Source organism: Dermacentor andersoni, chromosome 4 (genome assembly GCF_023375885.2).
Source record: "Dermacentor andersoni chromosome 4, qqDerAnde1_hic_scaffold, whole genome shotgun sequence".
NCBI lineage: Eukaryota > Metazoa > Arthropoda > Arachnida > Ixodida > Ixodidae > Dermacentor > Dermacentor andersoni.
Genome location: NC_092817.1, coordinates 29,178,138 through 29,194,021, shown reverse-complemented (window position 1 = coordinate 29,194,021; position 15,884 = coordinate 29,178,138). Strand labels below are relative to the sequence as shown.

At 48.5% G+C, this 15,884-nt stretch overlaps 1 protein-coding gene across 5 annotated transcripts in view; it reads right to left on the bottom strand.

Annotated features, from left to right (window-relative positions):
- The window catches only part of cv-c (RhoGTPase activating protein), a 453,196-nt gene that overhangs the window by 312,411 nt on the left and 124,901 nt on the right, over positions 1-15,884 (bottom strand). The window contains exon 1 of one of the 5 annotated variants that reach the window (XM_050183842.3): positions 8,618-8,681. The exons of 3 other annotated variants lie outside the window; for them this stretch is intronic. The gene's annotated coding sequence lies outside the window, so the exon portion shown is untranslated. Of the gene's footprint in view, positions 1-8,514; positions 8,682-15,884 lie in introns of those variants that run through there. One more of the 5 variants, XM_050183839.3, reaches the window with a different exon arrangement.

Below are 15,884 nucleotides of genomic sequence, written 5' to 3'. Positions count from 1 at the left end.
GCTGGAGAAGGGTTTTCTTTGAGTATTCGCGAGACAGAATTGTGTTTTCTCGCATATTCAAATTACAATCCGACGCTATTATGTCTGTAGGTTGTCTGTAAGTCGTACTTTACGATTTTTCTATGTACTTTAGCTTGAGAAATGCAATTACTTCAGTAACTTCCTTGCGCCACATTGAGTACCTGGGTATGGGTGGTTCGAAAATCTTTTTCCCGAAACGACATCGGACCCTGACGCCTGATACTCTGTAACACGGGGGCCCTTAAAGCTATCGTGTTAAAACAGAGTCGTGCCAAGCGACATTTCTCCGTAGATAAAAAAAAAGAAACTGGTGGTCTTTCTGAACAGACAATCTTCAGCAGAAGTACGCCCATCTTTGAAACGGACCCTCCGTGCATGCGTGCTTCTCCTCAAGGTGAATCCGTAAATAGTGGTTCTGACAACCAGAGCATCTCCACAAACGATTCTTTGTATTTAAAGCTGGCATGCTCAATTACGCCGACATGCGTGACAACAGCATAACTTGTAGCGGTTAGTAAAGGAACGATGCCGCTAAGGCTTGTTCAAGATGCGTACAGATGCAGTTTGCGATTAGGGTACAATATAATGAATTCGTGAGCTGTCAGCCGCTTCTGTAGTGTCGCATCGCATGCCCTGGTGAATATCAGTTCTCAATTTAATAACCAGAACAAAAATTCCAATAGCGCGCAATGTAGATTGGGAATGAAGCGCAACTATCAAGCACGTGCGAAAGATACGACCATGCGGTAGTTCTTTATTCAAGACGTACAATCGCGGACAGAATATTACGGACCATGAAATCTAAGAAAAAGCTGAATATCTCCGCAACGTCACAACGCAATCTGGTATTTGCATTTTGGACCTCGACTAGAATATGCTAATAACGTTGTCGTGGGCAGTTTTACTGGTTACTGCTACAGGCTGCTCGGGAATTGAACGTTTTCGGAGATCCCGTGGTCCATTTTATTCTGTCCGCGACTGTACTTTCGCAAGTTCCGAATGTTTCCATCGTCGCCGCAGAAGAGCGCGGTGTGAGACCGTTGCCTTGGCGTATAGCGGCAAGTGTTCACACTCATTTTTAAACACTGATCAAGGTTGCTTAGAAAAGAAAAATCCGTTTTACGATGTTGCGTCGCGAGAGACATTCACAACAAGTATAGCAAGCTAAAAAACAGCGCGGCTTAGCGGCAACGCATGCTCCAGTATTATGAAGCCATCTCCACCAAGGAATGTGCCCCCCGCGCCAAAGTAACAGTACCTCGCTGATTAGCCTTATTCCGTACGCCACCAAGCGCATTCTTCCGCAAGAAAAAATAGAGCATAGGAAGCACATAACGCATCAGCCGCGCGCGGAAGCTCCGGAGATTGCGCATCTCGGAAAAGCCCGCTCTAACTTTGTTTGCGTGTCCCTTCTGTTTGAAACATACTGTTCTTTCCATTCCCGATGCTACAAATCCAGCTATAAATCAATTTATTCGTCCGGCATGCCTGTGCGCCGACCGTGTAGCGCTCTTTCTCTGGCTGTCCCGATTTGCGCCTGGCCCCTCTTAATATACGCCATCTCCGTCATGATTAACACAAATACCAGCGCTTGAGCTGCTTTGCGCCGTTCTTTCGTAAGAAGATTAGCGGCTTAAGGCGGCACATCACGCTCCACATTCGAGCCAGATCGCAACTCCTCGATAACCCCCCCCCCCCCCCCCCCCCTTCATACTGACCGAGGGCAGCCTCTCCCCACCACGTCTCGGCTCTAAGAACCCCTCCTGTCGCTTCTGTACGGACGCATCTTCGCACTGACGTCCGGCCGGCACCGAGTTTTCTGCCCGTCCAGAAAAGCAGCCGGCAATGCGCCGCAGAAGCGGAGTCTCGTTAACTCGCAAAGCGTCGAAGGATAGTGGTGTACTGCTCCCGGCTATAGTGATAGATTTAATTTGGTTTCGCTGCACTAGTTTGGCTAGAGAAGGCACTAATCTCGATCTGCTTACCAAGTTTGGAAGCCACGACGTGACTTGGTTAGAGTCCGGCGCAAGACTATACGCGTAACACGAACGCGCCCAAGGAATCGCAATGGCTGCCCTGTCCTCTTTCTCTTCTAATTTGTAGCAATCCAGACGTAAAGATGTAAATTTATTTGATGTTGTACCGTGTTTGGGTCTGAGTGCGTTAAAATGCTAAAATTCCGCACCCTTGCAGTTAGCGCGCCGTCAGGCTCTATACCTTCCTACCGACTTCCCCAAGTTTTCCGACTGAACCTCCCGACATATGAGCTCGAAGTCTCGCGTTTTCGTAATGAAACAAGCTCACAGTGGTACGTAGTGCCTACAATGAAGCACGGCTGCTGCAGAATATGACTTCCAGCCCTACAGAATTTGGCTGGTGACAGTGCGCCAGTAAACGCTATATCGAATAAATTGAAAACGGCTCCGCGAAGCGCGCCACCGCACACGGGCTTGAAGAGGCCCGTGAGATGCGGAGAGGAGACGGGGCACCGACACTTAAGTAATCTCGAGAGAGGTGCTCCACTTGTTGCCGGCTCGGAGGGAAACTACGCTCATCCGATAAGAGAGGCTCCGCGACGCCGCTAACGGTCAAGGAAGGTAGCCCTGATCCCGCAAAGTAGTTTCAGCGATAAGAGGCGGTCGCGGCTCGCTCAGGTTGCACAAATAACGCTTAATGCACTTCCCTAACCCGATGGGCCAAGCCAAGTTAAAATACACCACGTATACTACGCAGAAAATGTCACGCGTGATCCTGCGGCGTCGATCACTCCTTTCGATATCACCTGAATCTATCGCAGACGATAAATTTAGTCAGCTTACAAGAAGAACCTGCTTCTGGTGTATAGTTGTTTACTCGATCTTATCAAATGTTTATTCATTCTTCAACTTCTTGGCGCTAAGGTCCCCTAAATATTACCTTGCCATATATCCTCACATCAGTCGGTGGGAGCGGTATGCAAAAACGCTCGTGCGTATAGCGTGTTTTTTTAGTTGCACGTTACGTTACCTCAGGTGGTCAAAACTAATCCGGAGTCCTCCAGTACGGCGCGCCTCATAATCAGATTTTCGGACGCAAAACCCAAGAATTTCCGCGTTCCTCAGGTCGGTCTAGATTTCGTCTTGCTACTACATCGGTGTTTTAAATATTCGTTTACTTCCTAGCAATGTACGTCTCGCCTCTTCTGATTACGTGGCCAAAACATTCCAGACTTTCCTTTTGAATGTTTAATATATATATATATATATATATATATATATATCAGCCTTTGTCAAATCACACCAGTCTTTGTCAAGCAAAGGCTGGTCCACCAGCCGAAACGTCAGTGATATATACTGTACTAATTCAACGTACGTCGTACTCTATTTTTCTTTATTGTATATATATATAGATATTTCATAGTCGTCATACTTTCATCATTTCATCACATTTAGCAAGTATAACAGCGTGTCGAATTCTCAGAACGGACAGACTGGCCACGCCCGGCCACCATTTGGGAGTTTTGAACGCCGTGGGCGGGGACAGCGCTGTAGATTGACAGTTGTCTCAAAGTAAATTGTCGAGTCACAAAGTAGGCACGAACAAAAGCGAGCTGGGCGAGTTGGTAATTGAGCATCGTATAGAAAACGAACACCACAACAAGGGACACTTATGGAATATTATACCTTTAACATTCACCAAACAAGTTTTCATACAACTTACTGTCTAGCAATAGGCGGCTCTATAATGCAACTTATGTTCCCGTTTGTCTACAATTATTAAACAACTCCCTGTCGTTGTCCCGAAGTTCTCTAATCGCAAGTAAATTTGCCCACGGGTAAAAATGCATTGTTCCTCGCCCATGCATGCATGGTGTCCCCCGCCCGCTGTAGGAGTTGAGGAGGACGTCGGGATGAAAACTTGGGAGGTTTATTTACATTATTTACAGTGAGAGTCAATTAACAGTCTTGAAGTCATTACGGGCCGGCAGCAACTCGGACGCTGCGGCCCGTGGCAAGAAGCTCGAAAGAGAAGAATCAAGGAATGCTCTAGGAATGCCCGCGGTCTGCGTCTTTTAAGCCCTTCGGTGTCTCGAAGACACGCCACGTTCGGCCAATGGGAGAGCCCGCTCAGGTGACGCCATTTTCAGCCAATCGGCGAGCCCGCTCGGGTGTCGTCATTTTCGGCCACAGGTAGGCGCCCGTGCGATGGAGTCACACCCGGCGAAGAGAGTCGCTGCTCGTGTGTTTGACCGAGGGCTTTCTTCACCCTGCGGTCTTGCCTTGCTGACTTGCAATGCGCCGTCACCATAGAGGGATGGGGGCGACGCCGCCAGGTTGTCACGGCGCATTACAGCCGTCTTGCTTCGGGACCTACTCTACCCGCAACAGTGCCAGGCTCTCGCTTCACTTTCGGGAAGAGTCAAGCAGTGAATAGCTCCACCGGCTGCACACGAAGTGGGGTCCGCCAACTTGTTTGCACGTGCCGTGCCTCAGGAATGTGGTATCCGTGTTTCTGCGCTCCTTAATTAGCTGTGGTGCGGTTCGATGTGGTCTGGGGAACTCGAAGTAGGCTCAGGAAACGGTCCCGTATCTAACGCCGCCAAATGCGATGTCGTTCGACCTTCACGTTTCCCCAGCACACATGCGCGCGCGCCGTAGTGTAAGGCTGCAGGCCACGATCCAGGCAGCAACATCAACGCTTGTGCCTGGGCTCAGGCTACAAATTGCTGCGAGAAATTTGAACGAATGAAGCAACAAACGTAACCAAATGACCAGTACATGGCACTGGTTACCAGAGAGTAGGCGGTCTTCTTTTTTTCTTTCCTGTTTTTTGAACTTTCGCTGCCGTCTTAGACATGCAGTCTACGTATATACTCTCATTGCTGTCGCACAGCTTCCATGAAACTTTCCAATGCTAAGGATCAAGGTGCAGAAAGTCGTATAGTGTACGGGTCGCCTTGGAAACTCGAATTACGTTCACAAACGCAACGCCTTCGCAAGGCGTAATACGACGGAAATCACGGTCAACCTTCAATTTTCTTGCTACTTTATAGTATACTCGGTTGGAAGCGCTTGCGAATTGGTTCGCAAGCCGTGGGAATATGTCCAGGCACAACTTCCTTATTACTAGACTGAACGTAGCCATGAATAGACAGAAATAAGAACAGAAGGAGAGAAAGAGACAAGGTCGGAGGATAGGTTCGACATTCCAAGCAGGAATAAAATCGTGGGACCCGCTTTCGCCTCCTTCAGATTATTACGTGTGTGAGCGGCAAAAAATCGCTATGGTTTCCGATTGGTCAGTGCGAGCAGAGGCACAGCTGCAACGAACGCGGAAGTGGACACTTGCCAGGCGGTTCTGTGCCACAGGGCGCAGCGCAGTACGCCGTTCACTGATAACGCAACGAGCAGTCTGTATTATCAATTTTCCCCGCTAACTTGCCGGAAAATTCGCTCACGGACATCAATTTTGTGACACTCCATTTACCGCGCGAGCGCGATGTCGTCAGGTATGGCTGTGTATTTTAATACATCTAACCTTACAGTCGACAGCAGAAGCCGACCGCACTCAAGGCCTCATACACGATAGCGATTATCTAGCGATGCCACACGCCCTACGTCCGAATCTCTCGGCGCTCTCAACCGCCGACGTCGTCCGAGACGTTGCGCGCACGTCGCAGAGCGCGCTCCCAGCGCAAGCATGCAACCTATGCAACCCCGCCTGTGACAGCCGGTCTAGCATCACAAAGTCATTATCACTCTGTATAAATGGACTTGCAAGGCGTGTGATCTTTAAGGTATTCACGGCAGGCAATGGTGGACAACCTGTGAGTCAACAACATGACTTATCTACCGCACTAACGAAGAAGGCCTTGCATGTCGTGAGCGAGTGGCGCGGAAATTGTCGTATAGTTCCCGTATTTAACGTCTGATTTTATAATCCTTGCCATGGGTACGTGCCATCTAAGGCAACCAAACGACATCGACATACATATCAGTGTGGCCTAGCTGGCACGACTCGCCCATTTCAGAGGCCTCATTCACGAGACAGAGAGAGAGCACAGTTTCGCGCACATTTGAAGGTTCGAACCGAGTCTACACACGGTTGCCAAGACCTATCGACTTGAGGTATCTCAACAACGATTTCGTGGCTTATTCAAGCCTCATTCAAGGAAATGTAAAAAAGACGACGTTGATGTGTCATAACAACACCCGCTTACTTGCCTGAATAATGCACTCAAAGCAGAACACAATGTACACGGTCGTGCCCGGCAGTCACCCAGTGTCGCGCAGCACAGCTGCTCCACGAAGTGGAACCTGCACTGGCGGTGCACGGAGACACAGCTGCGAGCACAGCGCGAGACAAGCTCGAAACGCAACACAAAGACGCAGCACGAAGAGAGGTTCTACGTATTACGAACCGCTACAAGTGTATTCGCAAACAAAGCCCAATAAAGTTATAACAAACACTGCTATTTTCCCCTTTGACAGACACAGTTCGTGAGATAGAAAATGATGTAGGACGAGATAAGAGTCGCCGCTAAAACGAAATCTGCGGCGGGCGAGTACTCCATGGATACCAGAGGCGCGTTAGTCGATAGTTCGTTGAGCTGTTTCAAAAACAGAGCGCGAATGTAAAGGCATGAATCATAGTCCAGGCATGCAACTGCACGTATTAATGTGTCGACGCGACGATATATATGTCGAAAAGGCTTCGAATAACAGCGCTCAATCGAAACTGTGCAGCGACGCATGCTGAGTAATTTTCTTTTTTCCTCCTTTTCCACGGCGGCGACTATCTAGAGCGCATCCGATGTTTCCGTTGACGCGCATTTCACCCGAAAGAATCTATTCCTGAAAGTTGGCTTTCCGGTGCCGTTTCCTTCCGTTTTTGCTGCAAGGCGGATGCGGTTAATCACAGCTGACAAGACAGGTAAACTGTTCCAGGTATATCGATATGAGATATATATGGTATGTAGATGTGCTGTTAATGCATACCACCATATAACAAAATTTCAGAAGTACGAAGGAAAGTCCCGCTACGTTAACTAAGAACACTTCTGTGGAGTACAGACGGTTCGATCCTATAGGGTAGAACGTTCATTGTCACTGCCATTTGTCACATACATGTTCTCGAAGGCTTGATGATTCCAGACATCCTATAGCTTTCACATTCGGTTTTCTCTTTAAAGAAAGCGAGCATTTGTCGAAGCAAACGATGGCAAAGCTTCCGAACACACACTGCCACAAGCAACGTTTCAAGGAAGCGTCTGCATGTAGCCCAGAGCCTAATATAATGACAGCGCACTTCTAACGGCACCTTCTACCGGATATCCATGGTGCTGTGTGCATACGAACGATATAGGATAGCGAGCTTCTCGAGCGACGTTAACAATAAAACGTTTCCTTCTGTAGCGCGTATTATCCGTCTAGATGAAAAGTGAACCACGGGCGTTATTTTTCACATTAAAACATGACTTTTTTTTTCGTTTCGTATTAGCTTTAATGTTCGCTGCTGTTGCTGTTGTTGTCGAACCTACTTGGCAAATTCTTTTTGTTATCTAGACCCTACAAGGCAAACTATTGGTTGCTTCTAATTGTAAGAAAGAAAAAAAGGAGTTCGAATCCTAACTTTCTCATCCAGGCTGTGACCGTCTTCTATTTCCTGTCAACTAAACATATTGCCGCTTCTCAAATTATATCTGTACAGTATTGGTATACTTTTCTTTTCACTTTACCAACGCCTATCAAAGCAAATTCTTCTTTTGCCTTAGATAAATACTATGTTAAACAAAGTACTTTTTTCATCCACAACATTTTGGAATTTCTTAGACACTAATGTTGAAGGCGAAACATCTATAAAACGTTTAAAAAATCAAATTGAAATCTCTTCTATTTAATATTAGTTTCTCACTTTATTGATCGGTTATTGCGAGTTATTATCTTGTGGCATTTTCACATTTGCGAACGTTTTATAGCTAATGCACACTGCTCTTATTTTATTTTGTCACTCTCACAGGAGGTCCCGCCTAGGGTGCGTCAACCACGGGACCTCCTACTGTGCGTGAACTTTGTCTATATTTCATACAATCAACCGAAATAAACCTGAATTTGAAATATAATACGTCCTGCGTTCTCCATTTGCATTATATCCGAGTCGGACAAAATAAATCTGCAAGGTCAAGGCATATAAATCATAGTACAAGTAATGAAATACAATTCTCCTGGGATTTGACTGAACTGCAGCATCTTTCTACATCTCATTTATCGCCATGCCGAGCTTATTTACTTATTTAATTTCGTTTACATACAAGGAAACAGTATATCGCGTTACTGCAGTCACATGCCCAGCTGCGAGTCAGCATGTGCCACGCGCTCAAGAACACGACGCATCCCGTAGCAGAGCGCACCCCGTTACACACGCTCATCTGCATGCCAGGTGGGACAAGGCGCAGCCACGCACACCACGACGCCGTGCAAAACACTGCGTCTAAACATCCGGTTTCATGCTTACTGCTACGTAGAAGAGAGCCGCGTAGCGCTGCACCTGCGCGGAGAGACATTTTGACAGGGCCCCAATGCAATCGCCCCGTCGCCGACAGAGCGCCTTGACTCACCCGAATGCCAGCCGCGTACTGTCGTCGCGGATTGCACACCTGGCGAGCGGCGACAGTGCAGCATACGGGCGAGCGAGGTCGCTCGCGTCGCTGCACGAGCACAGTTGCTACTGGAGCTGACGGACGCGCTGGTCACATGAGATGAAAATGGGCGAACCCGTCAACATTACGAGAGAGGTTTACTATAATTTCAAGAGCGCAAGCAGCCAAAATGGGGAAGAAGACGGGGGTTGTAACGTCATTAAGGAATGCGCATAAGTGGAGGAATGTAAACACGCACAACTGTGACTTCCTGCGTCTCAGATATTGAGAGTACCGAGATCCAAGTGAGCGCCAAGGCGGATACGCCCGGGAAGGAGGCGGGAAGACTGCGCGGTAACAGTGCCATAACAGTGCCACAGTGCCATGCGTGCATGCAACGGCAGAGACGATATCTGGTTAGAAGCCGTCTAATTAGGAGGCGAATGCTGTTAAATTATGCCGTGAATTTCTCATCGTTGTGGAAAGAAAGGCAAACACGGACAAATTCATTTGTTGAAAAAATAATGCAAAACGAGAAAGGTACGCGATAAAACCATAGCAATGAACGAGTCGCAGATGAACGAACGAGCAAGGAACGCAGCTAACATCGACTCGTGGCAGCGCGCCGTATCGGACGAGGACTTGGTTGGCTGCGTTTATGGCAGGTGCACTAAGGCTGCCGCACTGGCATGTCATTCACTGAGCTGTCCACTTGTTCCTCATGCTATATAGTGGCCACCATACCACACAAACATTTTTTGTTTCTCCTTTTTTCTTTTTTGTGCACCCACAAAAGAGAGCTGTCGTTCTGGGGGGGGGGGGGGGGGGGGGGGGGGGGGGGGGGGGCTTAGAACGACAGCTCTCTTTTGTTCAAGCACGGCAAGGTAAAATTGCCGAGAAGTAGTGCTGAAAGGATAGCTTTTAACATCTCAGAGCACGCTGATGACATTTGAGGTTAGCTACAGTCTTCACGAGCCAACAGTTCTTGTTTTTACTTGTTTTTGGAACCAGGGTCTCCATACTGTAACCTGTAACTTACAGTACTTTCATTGCATGGCAGGCCGCTTGTAGCATAGCTCTCTACTGACATTTCGGCCGGAACCTGGCCAAAACGTCAATAGCAATGACGAAAGAAATGAAGTGACACTCGGTGTATCACAAGAGACTCCACTGCACAGAGAAGTCGATAAGCTGTCTTACGAATTCGTTATAGGCTGGATGAATCAAGTTTAATTGCGACGCCAAAAGCATGCACATCCATACTTACAGAACTGCCAATTTATTTTCCCTGCACTTAATATTTGCAGGATGATTCGGTAAATAGTACAATAGAATGCGCTTATGTGGCCGTCACTTAGCTATGCGACTGCAATTTCATGTAGCTGCCGATAACGCCACCGTTGTCTACCCTACGAGGGCTGCTGGGAAGAATGAACGTGAGTTCCTACTTGCTGCATCATCAAACAAAGCTTGTATTTTCGTTTCGAGGGAAACAACGTGTACAGTTCCTAAAGTTACTTGAACGAGCAATAGCTCTGCTACCGCGCCAAGCAGGTTGACTCGAAAACTGTGAAGCTGGAAACCGCGAAATCCAGATCGCACCACAGGATCGAGTTGCGCAAATACCACGTTCAAGCGTCGCAACACACGGCACCCTGCGCTGGATACCGCCGCTGGCGGAAGTGCGCTTTTCGCCGAGCCACCTCGCAGCAGCATCCGCGAGCATTCCAGTGGCTTCGGCAGTGTTGGAGCGAAAATGAGGAGGAATGGCGTCGAAGGGCAACGCCAAAGCGGCGCACCCCCACATTGCGAGCCGTACAATCTGGAATGCATCTTCTCCACAGAGAGATTCTTGATTAGGGGGCAGGGGATGAAAGGTTGGTATGCTTCTCGCTCGCTCGCTCAAAAGGAGAGAGGAAAGACAATCCGATCCTAAAGACGAGGGCAAGAGAAGCCGCAAAAACAATACTACGCGACTGAGACCACAGAGCAGGCCGACATAAATCTTTGGGAAGAAAGTCGCTCCCGTCTGTGAGACGGTTGCGAGATACGGAGCAAGACACAGAGCAGGCAGGCGATGGTCGGAAAGCGCGGAGATTGGGGCGGGTGTCGCAATCGCCCAGTTGCGCTCGGTCGGTCGCTCGACGCCGGAACAACGCGCGGACGCGATCGTTGCCCCGGCGACAGTTCCGACCGAATCTCCGGCTGAGGGGAGCGACCGACCTGACGCCACCCCGATCGTAAATTCGGCCCTCGAGCTGGCCAGCCAGATGTTACAAGTGCCGCGCTAACATCAGCTGGCTTCAATGTAGGATCCGCGAGAAACGGATAGCAGCGTAACGGCGATGACCTCCCCCCCGAGAAGAATACCGAGCGCTTGGTGGGATGGGCCGAGCGGGGCAAACGTAGAACACGTCGTGAGATTGCTGGCCCCGAGTGCGTCCGCCCGAAGAAGAAAAACTATTTTTTTCGCAGAAGCGACAAGTCAACGCACACGCCCTAGAGCGGCTCAGTATAATAAAATGCAGGTAGAACCAAAGGGAAAGAAAAAAAATAAGCATTTTTCGTACAATTATCATTGCAGAATCGCCGCCTCACCACCGGTGCGGGCTGTCAAATAAAAAAAAGAAAGCACGATGATGCGTCATTACAGCGACAATGTTAAAGCTGTGCTCTTACGTTCCGAATCCTTTGGAGCACACTGTTTATGACTGACAGGCTTGCACAATAGACGAGTGACATAAAAAGTACCGCATGTCCCTACATAATATTTTCGAGCGGAGGTGTGCGCAAGTCTACGGAGGTGTATATAAGGCGAATGTAAGTCTATAGGTGAATGTAAGTCCTGTCCATGTCCATTTCTAGTTGAAATGAAGAAAAAAGAAATGGGCATGGGCAAGACATGTAATGAGGAGGGAAGGTAACCGATGACCATTAAGGGTTACGGACTGGATTCCAAGGGAAGGGAAGCGTAGCAGAGGGCGGCAGAAAGTTAGGTGGGCGGATGAGATTAAGAAGTTTGCTGGGACAACATGGCCACAATTAGCACATGACCGGGGTGGTTTGAGAGGTATGGGAGAGGCCTTCGCCCTGCAGTGGGCGTAACCAGGCTGATGATGATGATGATGATGATAATGATGAAGTAGAAGAAGAAATTTATATCATCATAACATGGGACATTGCGAGTGCCCGTGAGCAGTGGCCCTCATGATATTGCCACCATAGTGTTGCGCGCCGGTAACTGAGAAAGAAGCAGACGAAGAGCTCTTAGACCATGCACCAACGCAAAGACTGTGTTGTGCTGACGGTTTAGCGCCAACATCAAATAATGGTCGGCTCTCTCTTGTGAACCAAACAGTTTTAGCGAATGGAGGAGGAGGAGGAAATGAAGAAAGAAGGCAGGGATGTTAACCAGAAATGCGTCTGGCTGGCTACCTTACTCTGGGGGACGGGAAAAGGGAGTAGAAATATGTGCTGGGTATTGAACCTAGTATATGTCGCTTGTGAAAGAGACAATATGAGTGAATGGCAAGAACCTGCCACCTGCTGATGTCGCTGACGTAAGATGAAGGTGAGATGTTGCGTTGTCGTAAAAAGAAAAAGAAATAAAAAAGAATGCAAGCTTTCAAAGCTTAGGCTACACATCGCGTCGTTAACCGTACAAGCAAGTGCGACCACAAATCTCCTATTTCTTCCAGCCATCTGCTCTATGAGCTGCCAGGGCGCCATAAATCTCGATCTTTAATTTCGACCTGACCGAGCGAAGCACGCCGAAGCGTTCGCAAACACAAGCTGGACGCGGGAAAAACTTCCGTGTTTACCCCCAGCGGAAACGCGTATCTGGTTCAGAGAGCCAAGCACCAGTCGATACCAGCTGTCAATCCTTCTCTCCCCGAAGAAAGTCACGGTGCCAGGAAAACATCAATAAATATCCCCCTCAGCGCTTTCCATCAGAGCAGCTGGGAGCTCCCGTCTCGCTGGATGAACAAACATTTCGCGGATATATAGACAGCGTCGAGATGGTGACGGCCCCCTTTTGAATGCAGCCGTAACAACCTTCGTTTTCCCCTTCGACCCCGCCATTATTTTTCGAGCGGAACAGCAAAACAGCGGAGAAAGGAGGACGCCACCTATGGGCCAGCAGTAGGGCTCGGCCCAAAAAGGAGTCAACTCGTAACCGCCCGTCGACGAGCGTCCCTCTCGTAAACATTGTTCCCTCCTCCGCTGCCCCCACCCGCGAGGGCGAGCTGGGGCAACGCGCACAGCAGTGTGCCCTCCCTCGCCCTCTTCATTTATATCTCACAAGGAAGCAAGCGAGCGGCCGCCATCTTATTTTTAGACGTCTCCCGAGCAGCACCCCGAGTCGCGTCGCGGTCTTTCGCTCCGGGAACAACAAGGGCTTGCCCGCCCACCCTGCCGCGTCTCGGCAACACCGGGGTGGATGAACCCCGACCAAATACGGGGAGAGGACCGTTGCGTGCCCGCTGCTCCCCACGGGCCCCGGCGTCGACGGCCCACAGCTCCAGTGGCCTCTGCAAACAGTCCTGGACAGGGCTTCAGGACCAGAGCGCAGAACCCGGCAACGTCTGCGCAAGCCCATGCGAGGCAGTGCAGAGGAGAGCTTTGCCCATCTCGGTAGAGGGAGCGCGATGTGCACATTGCCCCATTTCCGTGTGTTCGTGGGAGATCAACATAATATCATAACCGCAAAACAAGGTTGAAACTTTCTTCAAGAATTTTCAGTAAATCCGAATACTAACGAAAGCTTCCATAATTGACTGGACTGTGCAGTGGCAGTTCAAATAGGAAATAAGGAAGGATTAGAAAGTAGTTCAATCATCATCCAAAACCTATTTCGTTTCCAGTATTATTTCGAACAATACGTATAGCCAGTCGATTGTTCGCTAGTACGGCTTAGACATTTTCCTAAGGTCACCAAGACTGCTTTCGTAGTCTCAAATTAGCAACACTGACACCCACAATTCTGGGTGGGCCATTTCGCGATATTTTACGGAACGCGGGTATATATGCTTCTCAACGTAATCTTAATCGAGATTACAGGCAGCCGCTCACGCAGCAGTGCCTTGGGAAGTGCGGTATATACCACGCGTCGAAGCAACAGAAAAGGTAGCGGAAACTATATATACAGTATAGTTGGCAAAAACCGATATTTTGTGTTTTGGGTTTTCTGAGCTTAAGCGCAGAGAAACTTGGCGTTGCGTTATGCCGGATCGCTAGCATCGGACAGTGGCCTCTTGAACACTAACCGCCATGTTATTCGTACTCCGTATGGAGCCTACTTATCAGAAGACGACTTAAGTATCCCAAGAATGCATCACAAGGATACATAGTATACTTCAACCGGTGTGTTCAAAAAGAAGCGCGAGCTAGCTAGAGAAGGTGTAATGATAACTATAGAGAGGTTAGCCGAGCGAAAGGCTTGGTATGCTACCACAGGCGAGAAGATATGAAGAAAAAAAAGAAACGGAAGAAAGAATGAGCACGAAAACGCACACGCACTTACACAGGAACTCGTAAGTCTAGGCAACAGTGAGCACCAATAACTGAACAAAGACTGAAGTAGAGCTATATGGCAGAGGCAATAAACAAAGTTTTATCAATCCCTGTTCCCCTGGCGGCCGCAGTCCCGTGTTGAACAATATCGAAAAAAAAAAAATTCCGACTGATTGCTTAGAAACATAGGCAATTACTTTTTTTCGCAGAAAAGCGTAATATCATATGTTTTGTTCACTCTGATGTACTTGAAAGCTTTAATGATTACGCGCAAAGTTGATAACTGGGAAATTAGGCCGACGCGATCCTGACAACGAACTGCAGAATGCAGCACAGTACGACGGTCAGTACACGGCAAAGGCGCTACCCCCGTGCTTATTGTCATCCTTTACCGCGTAACGCTCTGCGTTTATCAACATAAATTACGCACACCTTCCTCAGAGTTGATCTAATACGAGGTGGATACGCAGAATCAGCACAACAACGAATCTCCAATTTCGCGCCTTAGTGCGACGTCAACTATACAAGTATGCGAAATCAACTTTCTATACTTTACCTTTCTCTTTCTCTCTCCTTTTTCTCTTATAAATCTGATTCTCTTTCTTTTCTCTTTTTTTTTAATTCGGCATGGGCTTTACTGCCCCTAACTACGATGCTGAATAGCAGCGCGCTGCGCCCCGTTCCAGCGACCCGATTGTCGTCTCCGCTCTGTCAGCGGACGCAAGAGGAGGCAAGTCGATGGCGGCAGTTTGTTTGCCGCGAGAGTGAGATCGCGCGAGCGCCTCGATCCCCGAGAAAGAAAAGGCTGCGGGCGCCTTGAGTAACGATACGCCTGCGCCCCGCGCCTGCCAGCGAAGGCTAGCAGGCCAGACTAAACGGTGCTCCCAGGCCCAGGAGCTGACGGTGCGGCTTCTGCAAACGTTTCCGCCGGTAGCGAGACCGCCGCCGTTGTTCCCCGCCGAGATTGCCCCGGTCTCTTCTATTCTTGAAGTTTCGCTCCGGGATCCGCGCAGCAGCCACGCTTCGAGGTTCTGCGCGCATCGGTGATTTGCTATCTTTTTTATATACAGATACATATATTTTGTCGGCTACGACGTCGTGATAAGCACACAGTATCGATGCCCCCAAACCGAAGGCGCCCGAGACCGCACGTATATACATTTGACTCTACAAATATGCATTGTGACTGTGGGCTTTTCGACGCGAAGTCTCAGCGCGTCCTCCTTCTTTGTTTTTTCTTTTTTTTTTTTCTAAAAGCTAATGAGATGGCTTCTCACATGGATTTTTTTTTTTCTGCTCTTCTTCGTTTTCCCACTTGCTCGGTAGTGCAGCGAGTGACGAGACCGCGGGCCTTCTTTCTTTCTTTTTCGAGATGTCTGCTGATGTTTTTGTTGTGCGGTGATTTCTTCCTGTTCTTACTCACGTGAATCATTCTTTGTCGTTGTACTATTTCAGTCTTTGTGATGTGTCACCCTTCCTTCTCTTGTGGCCTCATCTTCCATTTCTGTTCCTATCCCTTTCTTCCTGAATAACACGAAAGCAGGTGTCGTGCCCTTACCAGTGACAGTTGCCAACCAGCTTCTTCGCTTCCTTTCCTTTCTGTCAGTATTTTTCCATGCTTCTAATCCACATACTACTACTACTACTACTACTACTACTACTACTACTACTACTACTACTACTACTACTACTAATAATAATAATAATAATAATAATAATAATAATAATAATA